The 21,432-nt window shown below is 35.5% G+C and overlaps 1 long non-coding RNA gene across 1 annotated transcript in view; it reads left to right on the plus strand.

The window, feature by feature from the left end:
• The window catches only part of LOC148955390 (uncharacterized), a 31,332-nt gene extending 11,479 nt beyond the window's left edge, over nucleotides 1–19,853 (plus strand). Inside the window, exons 2-3 of the long non-coding RNA XR_016143022.1 lie at nucleotides 15,009–15,271; nucleotides 19,256–19,853. This is a non-coding gene — a long non-coding RNA (uncharacterized LOC148955390). The remainder of the gene's footprint in view (nucleotides 1–15,008; nucleotides 15,272–19,255) is intronic.
• Nucleotides 19,854–21,432: the final 1,579 nt, after the last annotated feature.

Raw genomic sequence — 21,432 nt, forward strand, 5'->3', positions numbered from 1 at the left:
GAACTGTTGGCGCTCTCGCTTGATGCAACGGGGGGCCTTCAGCTTCTTGGTGTGTCCTCTTGTGGTACTTGAGAAGGACGGGGAAAAGACATGACTTAATAGGTCATTTTGTAGCAACTTACAAGTTGCTATTACGTCTCCTCTTTTCCTACGGTATACTAAGGTAGGGAGTTTGAGTAAGGTGAGACGTTCCTCGTAAGATTTGTCTTGGAATGCAGAGATAAGCTTAGTTGCTCTTATTTGGACACTCTCAAGTGCTTTCACATCCATCTTATAGTACGGAGAGGCTAGGGTCATGCCAAATTCCAGGTGAGGACGGACCATGGCTTGTACAGTTTCGTAATCACTCCCGACTTCCTGGTGGTAAATGTTCGCTTTATGAGGCCAAGGGCTTGGTTTGATTTAGCAACTTGAGCTCGTGTGTGGCAGTGAAACTTCAGCTCATTGTCAACAATAACCCCCAGGTCCTTTTCCTCACTGACGGCCTCAAGCTGGGCGTCTCCTATGTGATATGCAACTTTTGGATTATTGCGTCCAAGATGTAGAACTTTACATTTTAAGGCATTGAACTGTAGACATCAGTAGAATTGCCTTATTGAGCCCCACGAGAACACCCTGCTGCCACCTACAACTTTTTTTTAACACCATATATGGGCATAGAATTCTAACGGGAACAATGTTATTGATCTAGGACTCGAGGGGGAAGTGAATTTCCGAGAACTTGATTACGTAATCGATCGTGAATGTCATGGTGTCCAGAAATAGTATTTGTTGTTGTTGCTCTCGAGCCGAATTCGTTGTCAGTGAGAATGGACATGCTTGACGCGAATGTTATGAGATTGTTTGGCTAGCCTGGCCTGAGAACTTGATTTACATAATCGCTAGGGGAAATTATTGATTCACGAAGGGGAGAATTAGGAAGCATTAATGCTTCTTTAATATTAGGTCTGAGGGATAAACGTTCCTTAGGACAGAGAGAAAAATTAACATTCTATTTTTAAATAGGGCTTCATTGATCTTTAGTGTCAGGAATTATAATTGACATCACTTGTTATCTTGGAATTATGCGGGAGTCTAAAGAGATAGAAATTCTGTTTTTAAATACGGCTTCACGGAGCTTTAAGTCGGAGAGATAAATTGATATTCTAACGAAACCTTAATAGTTTAGCTAGGAAAATTTATGAGATCAAGAGATTAACGTAGGAAAGGGTTTCCTAGAAATTTGAAATGCGTTAGCGCAGAGATGCCAAGCAAAAGGAACACGCTGAAATTACGTTTAGGGATTATTTGGGCGAAACCGTTTTATCCATTTTATGGGATTATTTCGGCGAAACAGTTAGAGACATTTTGAAAGAAGATTTTAGGAAAGGTTTTAGAAGAGAATTTGAGGGTGAAACTCTGTGGTCGTTATAATACACAAGTTCCATTTGAACAGTGTTGTGAGGTCCTCTACCCCAACCCCAAAGGGTTCCGATCCCCCACCCCAACCCCGAAGGAAGCCCCCGGTACTCAAAGGTCCCCCAAGCTCCCATAGAGCCCCAGCCCCCCAAACGCCCTCCTCAGACCCTCAAAGGCCCTCCTCTGGTCCACAAAGGGCCCCCGGACCCCCAAAGGGCACCCCGGACCCCAAAGGCCCTCCCCCCGGGCCGCAAAGGTCCCCCGGGCTCCCAAAGATCCACTGGCGCCCCCAAAGGCCCACCCAGACCTCCAAAGGCCATCCCCGGGCCCTCCAAAGGCCCAACGAGCTCCCAACGGACCAACGGGGTCCCAAAGGCCCTACACCGGTCCCCAAATGTCCCCCAGGCCCCCAACTGTCCCCCCGGACCCCCAAAGGCCCTCCCCCGGCCCCCAAAGGGCCAACCGGCTCCCAAAGGACCAATCGGTCCTCAAGTGTCCCCCAGACTCCCAAAGGCCCCCCTGTGCCCCAAGGCCCCCTGTGCCCCAAAGGCCCTCCTCCGGTCCCCAAAGGTCCCCCGGGCCAGAGAAGCGCCGCCGGGATGCGCCGTGAGCCAGGAAAGCGCCGCAGGATGTGCCGCAGGGATGCGCCGCGGGTCAGGAAAGCGCCGCGGGGGATGCGCCACAGGGAGGCACCGCAGGAAAGCGCCGCAGGATGCGCCGCAGGGATGCGCCGCAAAAAAAAAGTAAACTAAAAAGTAAAAATTTCGAAATGTTATCCCCCAAACTTCCTCCTCAGACCCCCAAACGCCCTCCCCTGGTCATCAAAGGTCCCTCGGGCTCCCAAAGGGCCAACCGGCCTCCCAAGGGTCCCCCAAACACCCTCCCTGGGCCCCCCAAAGAGTCCCCTCTCCATTTTTTTTTAATACTTTTTTATGGCTTTATTATATCTTTTCTGAACAAGTTCCATTCATAATGTCATTCCTAAACCCTTTTTCCAACCTCAAAGAGTCCCCTCCTCAATTCATAAATACTTTCTTGAATTTTTTAACATGGTATTTTTCTAACTTTTTTATGTATCTTAAAATAACATGAAATATGCTTACGGCTCTACCAATCGTACTCTGTGCTTGTTCATTGACACGACGCGGCTTTTCCACTGGTACTCTATGGCAGGTTATCGACACTACCGAGTTTATTGCATGCATTAAATCAGTATTTTTTACGCAGTGGAAGGATCAACACACAATTCATATCTGTAAAAAGTGAAGATGAATTATTTGACGAAAGCATGTGCACATGAAACAATCATCGTCGTGTTGAACGCTGACAAGGAGAAATACCTGAACTATGAAACCAGTGCAAGCGGTAACACTATTGGAAATGTATGCATGCGTTGTCATGACAGCGAGAAGTTAGATTTCTTTGGACTATCGAAATCATTCAAAATTGCTCAAGGTGGATATGCGAGAGTGAGAGCACCAGAGATGATAGTGCTAAAGGAGAATGCCAACTTAAAAATAATTTTCGATGATCGGGGATAACTTCTAGCTAATGGTTCTGGTAGCACGATACCTATTGATAGATCCTATTCCCATCGTTCTGCTATTACTATTCAAATGAAAGCAAAGAAGAAAAGAAAGGTCTACTGCTGCACTAGTGTAATAAATCATATCCTTTCTACCTGCCAGAACTGCTATCTATGCAAAAATAATGTGAGAATAGACTGTGAAATCGCAGGCAGAATAAAAAGGACATTAGCAGACAATATCATCAATGAATATAAAGATGAATTGACGGAAAGTGAAGCGCAAGTGTACTAATAATGTATAATAATGTATTTAACATATTTTTATGTCAATATTCTACATGTCCATATTTCATTAAAAATATCATATACATTATTTTGTTAAGTGTTCACTATTTTTAGGGTATGCTAGAACGTCAAACGTTCAGAATATCTATTAAAAAGGTCAGAGATGTAAGAAAAAGAATTTTAGAGATAATGATACTACTAGCAGGTTCAATGTTTCATAGAAGATAGAAAAGTTCAAGATCTCTTCTGAGTTTTACCAAAGAACACAATTCAATTCTAATTTCACCAGAGAAAATAAAAATCTTCCACTTAAGTTATTTATTTCACAAAGACATACAGAATTTAAAGTTCACTTCTAAATTTTTCCGTAGAAGATAGGAAAAGTTATAATATGATAGTGATTATTTTCGATGGAGATAAAAATTTTTACTTTAATTCTAAATTTTCTTAAATTCAATTACGACTTTTCTCAAAGAGTCAAATTTAAAGTTCTATTCCAAATATTTTCCCCGGGACAAGAAAAGTCCCAAGACATAAAAAATTTAAAGTTCACTTCTAAATTTTTCCGTAGAAGATATGAAAAGTTATTCTATGATTGTGATTATTTTATATGAAGATAAAAAGATTCACTTTAATTTTAAATTTTCTTAAATTCAGTTCTGACCAGTCTCAAAGAGATAAAAAAATTTTAAGTTCTAGACCTTGTATTTAAACGGAAGAAGAAAAGTTCCACTTCCATTCTGAATTTTCTCAATGAAAATGAAATAAGTAATTGATCAATTCTATTTTCCCAAAATATTATAAAATTGACCTCTTCAATTCAGATTTTTCTCAAAGAGATGAAAAAATTTTAAATATTGTTCCAAATTTTTCTTAGAAGATAGAAAATATCAAGTTCTAATCTGAATTTTACCAAAAAACACAATTCAATTCCAATTTCTACAGAGGAAATAAAAAGCTTCCACTTCAGTTTTAAGTTTACCAAGACATTAAAAAATTTAAAGTTCAGTTCTAAATTTTTCCTTAGAAGATAGGAGTAGTTATACTTTGTTTGTGATTATTTTCTATGAAGATAAAAAGTTTCACTTTAATTCTAAATTTTCTTAAATTGAGTTCTGACCATTCTCAAAGAGATGAAAAAATTTAAAGTTCTATTCCATATATTTCCCCGGAAGAAGAAAAGTTCAACTTCGATTCTGAATTTTCTCAATGAAAATGAAATAAGTTATTGATCAATTCTATTTTCCCAAAATATTATAAAATTTACCACTTCAATTCAGATTTTTCTCAAAGAGATGAAAAAATTTAAAATATTGTTCCAAATTTTTCTTAGAAGATAGAAAAGATCAAGTTCTAATCTGAATTTTACCAAAGAACACAATTCAATTCTAATTTCTACAGAGGAAATAAAAAGCTTCTACTTCAGTTTTAAGTTTACCAAGACATTAAAAATTTTAAATTTCAGTTCTAAATTTTTACATAGAAGATATGAATAGTTATACTTTGTTTGTGATTATTTTCTATGAAGATAAAAAGTTTCACTTTAATTCTAAATTTTCTTAAATTCAGTTCCGACCTTTCTCAAAGAGATGAAAAAATTTAAAGTTCTGTTCAATATGTTTTTTAGGAAGAAGAAAATTTCAACTTCGATTCTGAATTTTCTCATTGAAAATGAAATAAGTTATTGATCAATTCTATTTCCACAAAATAATATAAAAATTTTCCATTTCACTTCGGATTTTTCTCAAATAGATGAAAAATTTAAAATACTATTCCAAATTTTTCATAGAAGATATAAAAGTTAAAGTTCTCTTCTGAATTTTACCAACAAAAACAATTCAATTCTAATTTCTACAGAGAAGATAAAAAGATTCCACTTCAGTTTTAAGTTCACCAAGACATAAAAAATTTAAAGTTCTGTTATAAATTTTTCTGTAGAAAATAGGAAAAGTAATATACTATGTTAGTGACTATTTTCCATGAAGATAAAAGTTTCACTTTAATTCTAAATTTTCTTAAATTCAGTTCAGACTTTTCACATAGAGATGAAAAAACTTAAAGTTCTGTTCCAAATTTTTCATAGAATATTGGAAAAGTTATACTTTGATCATGAATATTCAAGTTCTCTTCTGAATTTTACCAAAGAACACACTTCAATTCTAATTTCTCCAGAGAAAACAAAAATCTTCCATATCAATTCATTATTTCACAAAGAAATAAAGAAATTTAAAGTTCAATTCTAATTTTTCGGGGGAAGATGGAAAAAGTAATACCATACTTGTGAATATTTTCACGGAAGATAAAAAGTTCTAGTTCAATTTAAAGTTTTCTCAATGAAGTAAAGGAAAGTTCAAGTTCTCTTCTGAATTTTCTCAATGAAAAATAAATTAGTCATTGATCATTTCTATTTTTTTCCAAATAATATAAAATTTTTCCACTTTATTTCAGATCTGTCTCGAAGAGATGAACAATTTAAATACTGTTCCAAATTTTTCACAGAAGATAAAAAAGTTCAAGTTCTCTTCGGAATTTTAGCAAAGAACACTTCAATTCTAATGTCTCCAGAGAAAATAAAAATCTTTCACTTCAGTTCATTTTACAAAGACACAAAGAAATTTAAAGTTCAATTCTAATTTTTTGGTGGAAGATAGAAAAAGTAATCTCATACTTGTGAATATTTTCCTGGAAGATAAAAAGTTTTAGTTCAATTTAAAATTTTCTCAACGAAGTGAAGAAAAGTTCAAGTTCTCTTCTGAACTTGTCCAAAGAACACAATTCAATTCTAATTTCTCCAGAGAAAACAAAAATCTTCCACTTCAGTTCTTTATTTCACAAAGACATAAAGAAATTTAAAGTTCAATTCTAATTTTTCGGTGGTAGATAGAAAAAGTAATACCATACTTGTGAATATTTTCACGGAAGATAAAAAGTTCAAGTTCAATTTAAAATTTTCTCAACGAAGTTTTAAGTAAAGTTCAAGTTCTCTTCTGAACTTTACCAAAGAACACACTTCAATTCTAATTTCTCCAGAGAAAACAAAAATCTTCCACTTCAGTTCTTTATTTCACAAAGACATACAGAAATTTAAAGTTCAATTCTAAATTTTTCGGTGGGAGATAGAAAAATTAATACCATACTTGTGATTATTTTCACGGAAGATAAAAATTTCTAGTTCAATTTTAAATTTTATAAATGAAGTGAAGAAAAGTTCAAGTTCTTTACTGAATTTTACAAAAGAACACAATTCAATTATAATTTATGAAGAGAAAATAAAAATCTCCCACTTAAGTTATTTATTTCACAAAGACATAATGAAATTTAAAGTTCAATTCTAAATTTTTCGGTGGAAAATAGAAAAAGTAATACCATACTTGTGAATATTTTCCCGGAAGATAAAAAGTTCTAGTTCAACTTAAAATTTTCTCGACGAAGTGAAGAAAAGTTCAAGTTCTCTTCTGAATTTTACTAAGGAACACAATTCATTTCTAATTTCACCAGAGAAAATAAATATCTTCCACTTCAGTTCTTTATTTCACAAAAGACATAAAGAAATTTAAAGTTCAATTCTAAATTTTTCGTTGGAAGATAGAAAAAGTAATAACATACTTGTGAATATTTTCACTGAAGATAAAAAGTTCTAGTTCAATTTAAAATTTTCTCAACGAAGTGAAGAAAAGTTCAATTTCTCCTCTGAACTTTACAAAAGAACACACTTCAATTCTAATTTCTCCAGAAAAAATAAAAATCTTCCACTTCAGTTTTAAGTTCACCAATGAAATAAAGAAATTTAAAGTTCTATTCTAAATTTTTAGATGGAAGATAGAAATAGTAATACTATGACAGTGATTGTTTTCCATGAAGATCAAAAGTTTCACTTCATTTATAATTTTTCTTAAATTCAGTTCTGATTTTTCTCAAAGAGATGAAAAATTTAAAGTTCATTTCTAAATTTTTCTCTAGAAGATAGGAAAAGTTATACTACGAGTGTGATTATTTTTCAGTGAAGATAAAAAGTTTCACTTTAATTCTAATTTTCTTAATTTCACTGTCCGATTTTTTGTAAAAAGATAAAAAATTTAAATTTCTGTTCCAAATTTTTCATAGAAGATAGAAAAAGTTATACATTGATTTGAATATTAGACATGAAGATAAGGACCATAAATTTAATGCTGAGTTTTCTCGAAGAATTGCAAGATGTTCAAGTTCTCTTATGAATTTTCTTAAAGAAGTAAATAAAGTTATCTCAATTCTGAATTTTACCAATGAAAATGAAAAAAGCTTCCACTTCAGTTGTTATTTCCTCAAAGACATAAGAAATTCAAAGTTCTCTTCTGAATTTTACAAAAGAATATAATTCAATTCTAATTTCTCCAGAGAAAATAAAAAGCTTCCACGTTAGTTTTAAGTTCAACAAGACATACAACATTTAAAGTTCAGTACTAATTTTTTCCATAGAAGATAAGAAAAGTTATACTATGATTTTGATTATTTTCATGAAGATAAAAAGTTTCACTTTAATTCTAAATTTTCTTAAATTCAATTCCGACCTTTCTCAAAGAGATGAAAAAATTTAAATTTCTGTTACAAATATATGTCCTGAAGAAGAAAAGTTCAATTTCGATTCTGAATTTTCTCAATGAAAATGAAATAAGTTATTGATCAATTCTATTATCCTAAAATAATATAAAATTTTCCACTTCAATTCAGATTTTTCTCAATGAGATGAAAAAATTTTAAACTTTGTTCCAAATTTTTCATAGAGGATAGGAAAAGTTATACTTTGATTGTGAATATTCTTCATGAAGATATGGAGCTCCACTTTAATTCTGAGTTTTCTCGAAGAAGTGCAAAATGTACAAGTTCTCTTCTGAATTTTCTTAGAGAAGAGAAAAAAGTTAGCTCAATTCTGAAATTTACCATTGAAAATGAAAAAGCTTCCATTTCAGTTCCTAATTTCTCAAAGACATAAAAAATTTAAAGTTCAAGTCTAAATTTTTCCCTAGAAGATAGGAATGGCTATACTATGATTGTGACTATTTACCATGAAGATAAAAAGTTTCACTTTATTTCTAATTTTTCTTAAATTCAGTTCATTCATCTAACCACCAAAAACATTAGGTTAGGTTAGGTTAGGTATAAATAAGTATTAATAAATATTTAGAAACATTTCTCAATGTTTAAGTTAGGTTAGGTTAGGTAAACTTATCACGAGCCCTCATGATAAGCTAACCTAACCTAACTTAAACATGGTAAAAAGATTAAATTAGGTTAGGTTAGGCTAGATTAAGTTAGGTTAAGTTAGGTTAGGGTTAGCCTACGTACGCGCGCGTACGTAGGAAGGGTAAGTCCTCTTATATGCTGAATAATTTCTGTTTGTTTTAATGTTGCTCCTTACTTTCCGTTGAAATTTTTTTTAAATTTGATTCTTGACCGCTTTCAAATCATGCAAGGAAATTCCCTTCCCCCCACCCTCGTATAAATCCCCCCCGGAAAAATCTCTTCGTGCCCCCCCCCCCCTCAGAAAGAAATTCTCCCCAAATCAAAAAGAATTCCGTGTTTTTCCCACTTGGAAAATAATATATGTAGCCAATCGGCAAATTGTGTAACTTACAGCCCTTTCCCCCCGGGTTGTGGGGGGGGTCATGTCATTCTCAAAGGCATAGTTGTTGGACCTTCCATCTATGCTGGATCAAAGGCCTATCTAATATTTTGATTGGATGTCTTTGGGGGAAAATGGGTGCAGGATGGGGACCAATTTGCCTTCCAGTCTTTTTGGTCACTTGAAAAGGGGAACAAAACTTTTTATTTCCGTTTGAATTAGCTCTCTCCCGATTTTCCAGGACTATAGTTCGGTAAAATCACCCCTGTGGAAAATAATTAACATGCATCCGTGATCTTTCTTCTGGCAAAAATAAAAAAATCCACATTTTACTAGGTAAAAGCTTGAAACTTCTACAGTAGGGTCTCTGAAATGCTGGATCTGACGATTTGGTTTTCATTAAGAAGGCTTGACTTTTTATGGGTGTTTCCCTCCTTCCTCGAAAATCATGCATATTTTATCACGCTTTTAGCCTTTGATGGGTAACATTAAGCTTAATGAATTTTACATATTTGGAATCAACGTAAATATTTAATTCTTTTGATGTACCAATTGTTATCCAAATTTCGTTTTTTAGAGTTTTGGCTACTGTTGGGCTCAGTCGCTCCTTGCTCACAATTTGTTACCATGCACCTGTTTACCATCTGTTTATAAGCTTTTCAAACTCCGTCAATTTTAATCGGCGTACTTCCAAAGTGCACGCTGTCGCTAGAAAAAAATGTTTTGGGCTGTGTTGGGGTTCCACCCCTGTTTCTTTTCCTTTCAGATAAATGACCCATTTTCGTTTCTTTAATTACATTCGCTTATAGTATAATTTCAAAAGACAGGTTAAATTCCCGTTACTAAGCGATAGCGGTTTTGTAATAGGTAAGCTGTGAAGCAAGGTTATTTATATACTTCCTGGTTGGGAGTCATTGAAAGATAAATCTAAGAGGTAAAATTGGGTTTGAATGAGGAGGTAGCTGATTGGCTGGGCCAATTGACGGTCACCATACAAACAGTGCTGTACAAATTATTATTATGTTTTAGTCTGTGTTTTGACCCCGTTTGGGGAGAGAGTCTGCGTTTTGACCCCAGTCGGGGATATATATATTTGTGTGGTATTTGTGACCCTTTTGGAAGAATACAAGTAAGGTATTTTCTACAAACTGTGTACTATTTTCCGTAGCCCAGGCAGGGAAGAAATATAGCTACAAGGTACCGTCATTATTATATTGAAAGGGAGGGTTGTTACCTCCAAGGAGAGAGTAGAGATTTTCTAGCCGTAACCCAAGGCGGGTACATCTGGCTTTAGAAAGTGGCCATTTGACCACTCGATCGCGTTATCATACCCTGGGACAGGGTATGCTGTAAATAGGGTAGTACCAAACCCGATATTTGCAGAACCGTTGGGGTAAGAGCGGGAATCTCACTAACATTTGGGCCGACAAGGGGTTCTCCCCTTCGAGTAAGTGGCACAGCAACCTTTTTTGCGCCATTTTTGCCTTTAAAGTGGTGACCCCGCAAGTACACCCCAATAAGTGGTGGCAGCAAGAATAGGAATTATTAAAAGAGTTGATAATAAAAGACTTCTGCGCTTTCGAAGAGACAAGTAATTTAGCCTACAAAAGTAACCTATTGTGGTTACAGAGGCTATATATATATAAAAAAAATCGCAAAGAGAAATTTTTATCTGAGCTGTGCTTAGACGGATAATAATAAGTAATAAAATTTAATAATCAATAAATCACGCGAATAATTAACTTGTGAGACAAGGGAGGCTGCGCCCCCCACGTAGGACCCACATAGAATCGACAAATTAAAAGGAAATAATTTTTCACGAAAAGATAAATTGCAATTTTGATGGAATTTTGATATTATGTCGGACAGAGATGAGATTAACTCTAGACCGAAAAGGGCGAGTGAAGCCCATAGAAAAAGTAGGAAAATAGAAAGAAATGCTAATATGGAGGCCTTTGAGAGAGAGCACCGAGAATATATGAAAAAATTACAGGATGAGAGAGATCAATTTGAAAAAGATAGTCAAACCTATGAAATACTTCTTCACAAATTGAAAATTGGAAAAAATTTTATGGACAAAATTGAAAAAGATAGACGAGAAGAAGAGAAAGATAGACAAGAAAAAGAGAAAGAGAGGATAGATAGAGAACGAAAAGAAGAGGCTGATAGAATAGCCAGGGAACGAAAGGAAGAGGCTGAAAGAAAAGCCAGAGAGCAAAAAGAGGAGGAAGATAGGAAACAAAGAAAGAAAGAGAAAAGAAAAAGAGGAAGAAAGACAGTCCCGTAGGGAAGCCGATAAAAAATATTACCAGGATGTTGCAAAAACAATTGACAGACTAATGAAAACTCGTTGGGGAAATTCGCAAAGTGACATTTTATCACAAGTTACCTATAGACTGTCAGATAGCCATAATAATTTGTCTAAGAATCAATCGCGAGAAAAAGAAAATTACCAGACATTAAACACTTTTACAGGAAAACATGATACGTTGTTGACTGCGGGGGAAGGTGAACCGGCCCATAAAACAAATTGGAAGGCTGTGCCGCCCTACCGGAAAAAAGAAATCCTCGATAGTCAAAATGATGACATTCTTGTAAAAATTGATTTCTCAGAGCGTTTTTCCGCGAATTGCCGAGTTAAAGAAAAGAAATTAGCCTTTAAGAAATCGAATTGGACTATAGCACATAACCAAGAAAATGTTGACTAGTTTTTGAAATCCAATAAAATAGAAGGAAAATTAAACGGAAAATTGACCGAAATGGTAATTGACCCAGGGAGTGAGCAAACTTTTGTGCGAATGGACCTAATTAAAAAAACAGAAATAAACCAAAAAAATAATATTACAACATTACGTTATTGTGGAGATAAGCACCAATGCCCGTCTGCTTGGGTAAGAATAGAAAAGGCAAAGAAGGACGGTACGGTCCAGAGAAAAACGATAAAAGTAGTACCTACGCTAGCAGTGGATGTTTTAGTAGGAGGAGACTTTGGAGATATCAGAAATCTCCTATCGTTAGAAGCGACTTCTTTAACAGAGGACAAATTACAAAACTACATTACGACGGAAGAATATGCTACTTCAATGACAAGGCGGGGAGGTTGACCGGCCCATAAAACAAATTGGGGGGCTGTGCCACCCTGTCGGAAAAACGAAATACTGGATACTCGGGTTCAAAATGTTGATAATCCACAAAAAGGAGATGCGGAAGTAAAAAGACCACAAAATATTGAAAAAAAGACGCGCGAAATTGATTTTTCAGGAAAACTTACAAATAATAGAAAACTTGGGAACACTTAATGAATATGAAACGATAACTAGTACAGGCCAAAATGAGACGTTGATTGTACCAGAGAATAATGAGACGAAATTTTTTGTACACGCTTTACCTCGGAAAGTTCGAGAAATTTTGGTAGAATATGGAAAACCAAATGTCGGAGTTCAATTCCCATTTGATAACGAAATATTTGTTTCTGCGGTAAAAATAAAGGAGACTAAAAGAGAGAAAAGAGATATTAAACGGAGCTACAATGAAGTAATACAGACAAAGATAGTGGACACTGGAGTCCCAAATCCGATTTAACTATGATTTATTATTTTGCGCGAATGACAAAATTGAGGAAAGTAGAGACGAAAAGAGAAATGCAAAAGAGACAAAATTGGGAGATTCCGCCTGCAATGGTGAAAAATAAAAAATTATCTGGGCTGTGCCTAGCTAACATAAATAATAGGGAAAAAAATAAAATGTCGGATGGGCTGTGCCTTGAAGACATAGACAGTAGGGGGGAAAGAGGTCAAGACCCATGGGGAATAAAAGGAGATGGTTACAAAGGAGAGATGAATGACCTACAACGGGTTGGGGGAAAGTTGGGAGATATTGAATGTCGAGTCCGATTGGAAAAGGTTGAAAATGAATCTGAAATTAGTATTATCAATTCAAAAGATATGTAAATCCTTTATGAGGGGGAGGAAGCCCTTGGGGAAGATCCCCTGCGGGACGTCACGAAATATACCCCTTTTCCTCAATGCACAACTGATGGACAAGTTGTAATCCCTTTACTGAGATTTTGCCTTTCTGATCTGGAGTCCTTGGGGGATACTATCTCTCAGTCACTTCATACTTCACCCAAACCTTTGTTCAGTAACCCTATTTTTAGCTGTTATTCTTCATGGGAATCGACAATTATTTCCGGCAAATTGTATTCAGTGGGAGATGTATCCAAGTTCCATCTTCAATTAGCTTCAACGCATGAACGCATATTAATTTTCCCAGGGGAGGGAACCCAGAAAAAAGGCGATTCATGGTTCGCGAAAAATTTTACTTCATTTCCAGTACCCTTATCGTTTTCACAGGCCTTTGTATTTTCGGCATTAGATTATTTGAAATTTTGCCAAGGGGCAAATTACTTTTGATTGAGATATGGGGTTGTTTCCACAAATGGAAATTAAGAGGCTAGTACAGCCAATTTTTCACGATGGCTGGCATCATCACATGTGCCAGAAACTGATTCTCTGCTCCTCTCAAATGTAAATTTGTGAAAGCGATAAAATTTGTTGTTTGGAGTGGTGCTGAACACAATCAATACCTACGAACCTTGAAGATTTCAACTTTCAAAATTTAGTGCGGATGCTCTGCGATTTAGACCATGGTGGTCCTACAGTAGAGACGTGGCGAGGACGACCGTTCCAGTGCCAAGCGGTGGAAGTAGCAGCACAGACACTGGTGGAAGAGTGAAGGCAAATGGATTTTGTAAAGTTGAAGTTAAGTGTTTATGTTTCTAAGGGTGGACCACGGTAGCGCATGGGCGGTCATTTATCTTATGGGGGGAAGTGTTGGGGTTCCACCCCTGTTTCTTTTCCTTTCAGATAAATGACCTATTTTCGTTTCTTTAATTACATTTGCTTATAGTGTAATTTCAAAAGAGAGGTTAAATTCCCGTTACTAAGCGATAGTGGTTTTGCAATAGGTAAGCTGTGAAGCAAGGTTATTTATATACTTCCTGGTTGGGAGTCATTGAAAGATAAATCTAAGAGGTAAAATTGGGTTTGAATGTAGCGTGATTGCTGATTGGCTGGGCCAAGTGACGGTCCCACCCATACAAACAGTGCTGTACAAATTATTATTATCTTTTAGTCTATGTTTTGACCCCACTTGGGGAGAGAGTCTGCGTTTGGACCCCAGTCGGGGAAATCTATATTATTGAGGTATTTGTGACCCTTTTGGAAGAATACAAGAAAAGTATTTTCTACAAACTGTGTACTATGTTCCGTAACCCAGGCAGAGTAGGAATAGAGCTACAAGGTACCGTCATTATTATATTGAAAGGGAGGGTTGTTACCTCCAAGGAGAGAGTAGAGATTTTCTAGCCGTAACCCAAGGCGGGTACATCTGGCTTTAGAAAGTGGCCATTTGACCACTCGATCATGTAATCATACCCTGGGACAGTATATGCTGTAAATAGGGTAGTACCAAACCCGATATTTGCAGAACCGTTGGGGTAAGAGTGGGAATCTCACTAACATTTGGGCCGACAAGGGGTTCTCCCCTTCGAGTAAGTGGCATAGCAACCTTTTTTGCGCTATTTTTGCCTTTAAAAGTGGTGACCCCGCACATACACCCCAATAGGCTGCATCCGCCGCCATCTGTTTAAGATACAATAGAGAATTGGTGCTGATTTTTTTTTAACTGGCGTTGTGCCGGGGTCTTAATTATCCCTTGTTTACGCTTTGTATCATTTTGAGCGACTCAAAATATAGAAGAATTTGCTCTAATTCATGTCGTGCGTATTCAATATCTCATCTTTAATTCCCCTTCTTCTTTTAAAAATAGATAGCATTAGTAATTATCATATTATAACTTAAAAACTAGGTTTCATATAGGTACTTACACAGGAAATATTCTGGAGAAAATATACTACAAATAGGCAAATTGTGTAGAGAACACACATAATTACAAGAAAAACCTTAAGAATGCCATGATTTCAGAGGGGTTACTGGGCCTGGAGATCCGCCTATGGGCAGATGCCTGATGTCATGTAACGCGAAATTAGTCCAGATATGAAGACTAACGGATAATCACATCAGTTAACTTTACAGAGAAATTTGGATTGTCTTATGAAAGGCAGAACTCTTCTAAAGTTAGAAAAGCGTCTAGTTTATCGTTTTTACTGTTTTATTTTTTTAATTCCTCTTTTTATAGTCAGCAAGATGGATACAAAAGAAGATGAAAGAATAGTGTATGTGATTTCGAAGCTCAGCAGCTCAAATCCAGAAAAAGTGCTCAGTGGGCTGATTGAAATCCGCACTCGAATAATAAAAAGCAGAGAAGGAATTGAGAAATTTCTAGAATGTGGAGGGATAGAACCAGTAATTAAGCAGCTAACGAAAACAAATCGCAAAATCATGGATGTCTCACTTAGTATCTTAGGAAATTTGGCTTTGGAACCACAAGTCTGTTCAATGGTAAACCTTTGGTGTCAACCTTAATTGATTAAATATGCTATAATTTTTTAGTATAATCAGATTACCAAATTTTAGTTTCATGACCGTTTTCTCACATCTTGGCCAGAGTGATTTAAAAGGTGGTCTGTGATTTTTTTTTTTTTTTTTTTTTTTTTTTTTTTTTTTGTAAAGTACCTATTTCTTCCCACATACCTGATCTAAATATCCCTTCTAACTGTAAATTACATAATTCTGCCCACGTACCTAAGCTAAGTATCTGTGGTAAACTATTCAAGCTATACTAGATTATTTGGTTCAGTTTATTTCCATAATCTTTGTGGGTTAGCATGATATCTGGGGTTTGTGATTTTTGAAAATATAATGCTGTTTGTTTTCTGGAGATCTGACCTTTTGATGCTAAAATTGGTTTCAATATATATCCAAAAGGATTAAAAAAAAATATTTTTCTCCACAAACAGCTGATAGTTAATAACAGTCAAAACCATAGAAATTATTTTCTTTTTAATTTTTCTTCTCTTCTGTAAAACTTATACACCGTGGCATAATGAAAGCCTTTTGAAATTTTGCAGCCAATGCCTGACTCAATTAGTTGTGTTTCTCTTCCTTTTTTTATACAAGGTCATGAGGCCTTTTAAATTTTCAGTAAAACTACTCTCTTAGATTCCATTGAGCAGAAATCTAGTGCTCTTGTGCATAACCTTATCTGCTTTCAGCAGCTGTATATCTCTTTTTAGCTTTAAGGATTGAAAGCAGGGGTGTAACTTACTATGGGGCAGGGGGCCAACTGCCTCTCCCAGACCTTGATTTGCCCCCCTCGACCCAAGTTTCCCCCCCAGCTGAAATTTAGTTTCTTCAAAAATCTTGTCAAAACTAAGATAAGCCGGCATAATTCAAGAATCAACAGAAACGGATTAGTTTTCTTTAGTATATATTTATCTTCATATTACTATTAAGTATCTTTATAGTGCTTTTGTAGTACTATACCTTTATGGTACTAAATGGCAGATTTTTAATTTTTTACTTCCATTTTTCGCTTGACTTGGGAAAATTGGCTCCAACTTTGCCCCCCGCCTCCAGGATTTTGACGAAATTACGCCACGGTCGAAAGGCTTACGAAAATATACTATGGCTATTCAGAAAAAAAGTAGTTTTCTGTTTGGAGCAAGAATAATTGAAAAAAGTACTACTCCTTTAAATATTCCCTGTCCAATTCGGAATACTTGTCTAATTGGTGTATCAGCTTATTAATGCCCCTTTTATTATATTCTGCTGCTTTTTTTATGTATGCATATGTTCGTTTCTTAACTTTTGTAATGCTGTTGAATCACATTCTAAGATATATTGTTAATATACCCAAAGCATGTGCTCTCTTCCATAATCAATGCAATAACATCGAAAATGTAATGTGTCTTCTATTATCATTTTTTATGGCCTTATCATGTTTTTCAGGAGTCGTTCTTAAAGAATTGAGACAAAAAGTCAAACTTGTTCATAAAGGGACACCCGTACAGGGACTTCAATTTTTATCCTGGAGAAAAGGGCAATATATGTTTCCCTAGTCCGTACAAAAGAGCAGGCCTATATGCTCCGGGTACTTGGAGAAATCTGGGGGGGAAGCAAGGGAAGCGTCGGATGATTTGCCACCAAGCACGCATTGTACTCTCGGCCGAAGGCATTGAATCAGGAGATCGGTACCTGCGCAGCGCAGACAATTGGTCAGCATTTGAAAGTTTTTTTTTTTATGTCGGTATGGGCCATAGTGACTAAGAATGCTATTAGCATCACTACTGATCTCATTGCGACTAATACCACTGCTTCTACTACCATCAACCATGTCACTATTCCCGCTATGACTATTCCTACCATGACTAATCCTACTGCATGTATTATTGTTCTTATAATGAAAACTGCAACTATGATTAGTGCTACAACTCCTTCGACGACTGCTCTACCTCTCCTACCACGACTACTATTTAGCGATTAAGTACCGAAACATTATGATTATATCAATTGTGAAAAGATTGTGTACCATTTGGCAACTTGACCAATGATTAAATTAGATTCTTGAAAAAACCATCGAGCTACTTTTTCTCCTGGCTTCTCATGTTAGGCCTTTATAAAATACATATTATTCAACGATTGATAATTTTCATGTGGCTGGAGGCCTCAGGTGGAATTCGATTGAGCTCCTCTGTCTTTACTTCTCCAACCTCCTTTATAAAGATATTTTGGTCCTTTTCTAACCAGCATTCTTTTGGGAATTTGTATTATTAATGATTTAACATTAATTAAACAATAATTGTAATCAGTGTAAATTGACAGTGATTACATCTCTGATTCAATGTACAGTAATTTAATTTGGATCATCATTTGAAGCAGTTGTTGAGTTTGATTAATGATTTATGGTTTTTTCCTCAGCCTTATTCAGCTACACCTTGTTTGAACCAAAATTGTGTTTAGATTGGCTAACTTCATAAAGACGGACCACATAGGTTCAATAGCTCTGATTCCTCTAACCTCATTTATGTAGACATTTTACATCCCTTTCGAATCTGGATCATTTATGGGCTATTAATGTTAGTGATTTAACGGAAAGTAATAGATTACATTTGATCAATGGGTAAATCAGTTAAGGGGCTGGATGGGAGGTAGGAAGTTTTGGGGACGGTCTGGTACCTATGGTGGACAGAGGTGTTGACTCTATTGGTAAAAGTTGTTATATATAACTGTATGATAGCGTAGATAATGCCCGTGGATATGGAGATATCGGTAGATCAGAAGGTAGTGGAGATGGTGGAACTAGTAGAGCCTAGGGGAATTGTTTTTTGTAGGATTAGTGTTGGTACTATAGTTAATGCTGCTACTAAGACACCACTGCAAATATTACTACTACTAACTTATAGTAAAACTTTCGTAGCTAGAAAGGAACATAGATTAAAAGAAGAGAACACAAGACTCAAGACGACCATAAATTAACTCATACAAGAAGTTCAGCTAAAATCAAGCAGAGATCAATATTTTTCTAATTAAACAAAAAGAAAAGAAAAACTAGCCAACTTTCCAGAAAACCTAAATGTTTTATTATCTCCTATGTAAGTAAAATGATTTATTTAGATATCTGTGTGTTTGTACTGAGGAATATATTAACTTATGAAAGATCTAAAGCCTAAATGGGCCAGCTATTGCAAAAACCACATAGAGAAAAATAATATTAATATAAATAAAACAAATGGTACTTTGACCAGTAGAAGTAAAATAGAAAATAACACGACGCGGATATATCACCTGTATAAAACAAGGTGTCTTCAACGCTAAAAACAAAGATAAAATCCAAAATAATCAATAAAACCTAAAATTAAATAAAATCCAAAACTAAGATTCTTTTTCTCTCTTTGCTTTTAATATATTTGCTGATTATTGGTTATCACTTCCATTACTGGGGATGGGTAAAGAAGGCTATCACTAAGCTACTCTCAAAGAGAGGATCAGCACGCCTTTATACGGTTGTACAGTAATACTTTATCCTCCTTATCTACATTGCTTTGCTGATCCTCCCTTTGAGTGTAGCTGAGTAAACAGTTTTTGGCACTCATCTCAGAAGTGTGACTTTAGGCGTGACAACGATGGAATGATTTCTGTTTTAAAGAAGTTTAGTTTTTTTTTCCGCAGAGGTGATTGGTTGTTTTCGAAAGTTTTCAGGGAAGGGTAAATGATACTCTAGCCATTAGGGGATTGATGGGGACGAATCAAATTTTTATTTGCGGTAGTTTCTATTTGTTTTAAGGTTAACTTATTATAAGACTATTTCTGCTCGTTTCAGGTTCTAAACTTTGTATTTATTTTCCTAGCAACAGTTTTTTTTATAACTTAATTAGAAAAGGCAAGAAGGTTGAGAGGATGTGGTAAGAATAAAAAAAAATTGTATGAAAATAGTGAGGATATTAATTATCTACTGTATAAAAGATCAAATTTACTTTTTTTTAGAGAACTTGGTCATACGAAAAGCCAGAGTCGGACGACTTTCCATGAAGGACTTTTGCTTGTTCTCACCGAGGCATTGAAGTCGGAGAGTACTGCAATTCTGAAAATCGCTTTAGAAACGTATAGTCACTACTTTTCAGAAAATAATAACATTGAAGAGTGGGTTTAAACAGCAAAAGACAAACTTTTTTCCTCGAGGCATGACTGTCAAGACCAGCTGTCCATTTCCTATTTGTCAGTTTTGCAGTGTGGGGACTACGGAGCAAGTAGAATTCTCGAGCTGTGTGAGAATGAAGATCTGAAAGTACGGGATACAGCGACACTTCTTTTGTGTAAATTGAGTGGAAAGGATTTCTTCCGATGCAAGTTCAGAGCGGGAGGGGTATCTATCCTGATGAAGAAAATTGATATATACCCAAGGAACAGCAGAAGTAAGATTTGCTATTCTACACCCATGTGGGTTCTGTGCATATTTAAAAGCATAGGACATTAATTCAATCAGCTTTGTTTTTTGGATATTTAATGCTCTAAAATAACCTAGTGCTGAGTTGCAAAAACTAAATGAGTGACTAGATTTATTTAAGAAAGGTCTGAAAATTAATACCTGCTCTTTGTTTCTTTTCTTAGAAAAAAAGAATAAATTCAAGTGGGTACTGGGAAATTAAATTTTGGATATAGTTTGGGACGTAGGAGGAGCGTGCACAATTGTGTTGAACTCAGGGAGCTTGATGCTGCAGTGAGATGTTAGTAGTAGTAGTTTTAGTTATATTGCCTAATTTTGAAAAGCTGTTGAAATATAGGAAAAACTGGTTGATCTTTTTTTTTTCCTGTCATTTTTCTGCAATACTCGCTCACTGTAAAATTTTTCTGAAAAATTGTTCAGCGCATTTATCTTTAAAAGGAAATTAAAGGAACAACTTGTTTTTTATTAGTTAGCCTTTTTATTTAATTACTGTATGTTTTTATATAATATCCATCATTAGAATATTGAGGAGACTGTTGCCCTCATTTTCCCCTGTTTTTATGATAAAGCTTAACTTTTGTATAGAAAGACTTTGAAAACAAGGGCTCATTTAGGTATGTTTACTTTAAACAATAAAATAGAAGCTTTCTAAGTGTGATGAAGACCACCTTTCCTTACTCTTGAATTCAACTTTACAATACTTTGATATCTCTAAAACTAATGTTTCCCATTGAAGCAACATTTCCACAGCAGGAAGGGTGTCACCCCCCAGCCATCAGAACCCATATTACATGTTTATTTTAAACATATTTTTCCGTGTAAAGGGGTGTCCGACAGGCACGAATCAAGGGTATTTTTTTTTGTTGGGAGGGGGAGCTTGTTCAAACTTGTGAACGTAATGAGCTATTTTTGAACTGAGAATGATACGTTTTATGTTACTGACAAATTAATTCAAAATAGATGCATATAGTGAAATCATGGGTGCAATGTGTACCGTGGGCTAGTTAATCTATTTCGGGATTGTTAATTGAAACACAATGAATATAGTGATGTTTATTCTTTGGGAGTCTAGAGGAGTTGGGTTAACCCTATCTGCTCTCCCCCCCTGGATCTATGTCTAAGGCTAGGGAGGAGGAGTCAATATCCCTTTCATGTCGATTCGAAGGACTTTTCACGGGAATTTAAAAAATTTTGTAGGAACTTGAAACCTCCATTCCGGCACATGTTGAACTTTAACAACTTCAACACGCAGGTTTTCAGTGTTTTCCGCTCTTTTACAAAAATTACACGAAGTTTTAAGAATTTTTCATAGGTAAATTTTTAAAAAATATCCTGGTTTGGAGTCAGTGAAAAAAAAATCTTGTATGTATAAATTGTCATTGATTCTCTTTTTTAGAATTTTGATTTCTACTGACATGAACCCTCTCAACCCGAGATTCTCAATCACAAATTGTATCCTCTATTTATTTTAATCTCCTAGAAGCGTTACCGTGTTACCATAACATGTTAGAAATACTTAACACGGAACTAACCCCCATCGGGAACATCTTCTATGGAACCTGAATACAAAGAATTTTGGCTCAATTTAATAATGAACCTATCTCGGTATTGGATATAACTTTTTGATTGTTCTAAATTCGATGTATTAGAATTTTCGCTCAGTAGAACATTGGCCCCAGTTGGGCCAAAATTATATTTTAAGGGACAAATGGCAGAG

This window comes from Artemia sp. Qi Xiang Cuo, chromosome 2 (genome assembly GCF_049724085.1).
Source record: "Artemia sp. Qi Xiang Cuo chromosome 2, ASM4972408v1, whole genome shotgun sequence".
NCBI lineage: Eukaryota > Metazoa > Arthropoda > Branchiopoda > Anostraca > Artemiidae > Artemia > Artemia sp. Qi Xiang Cuo.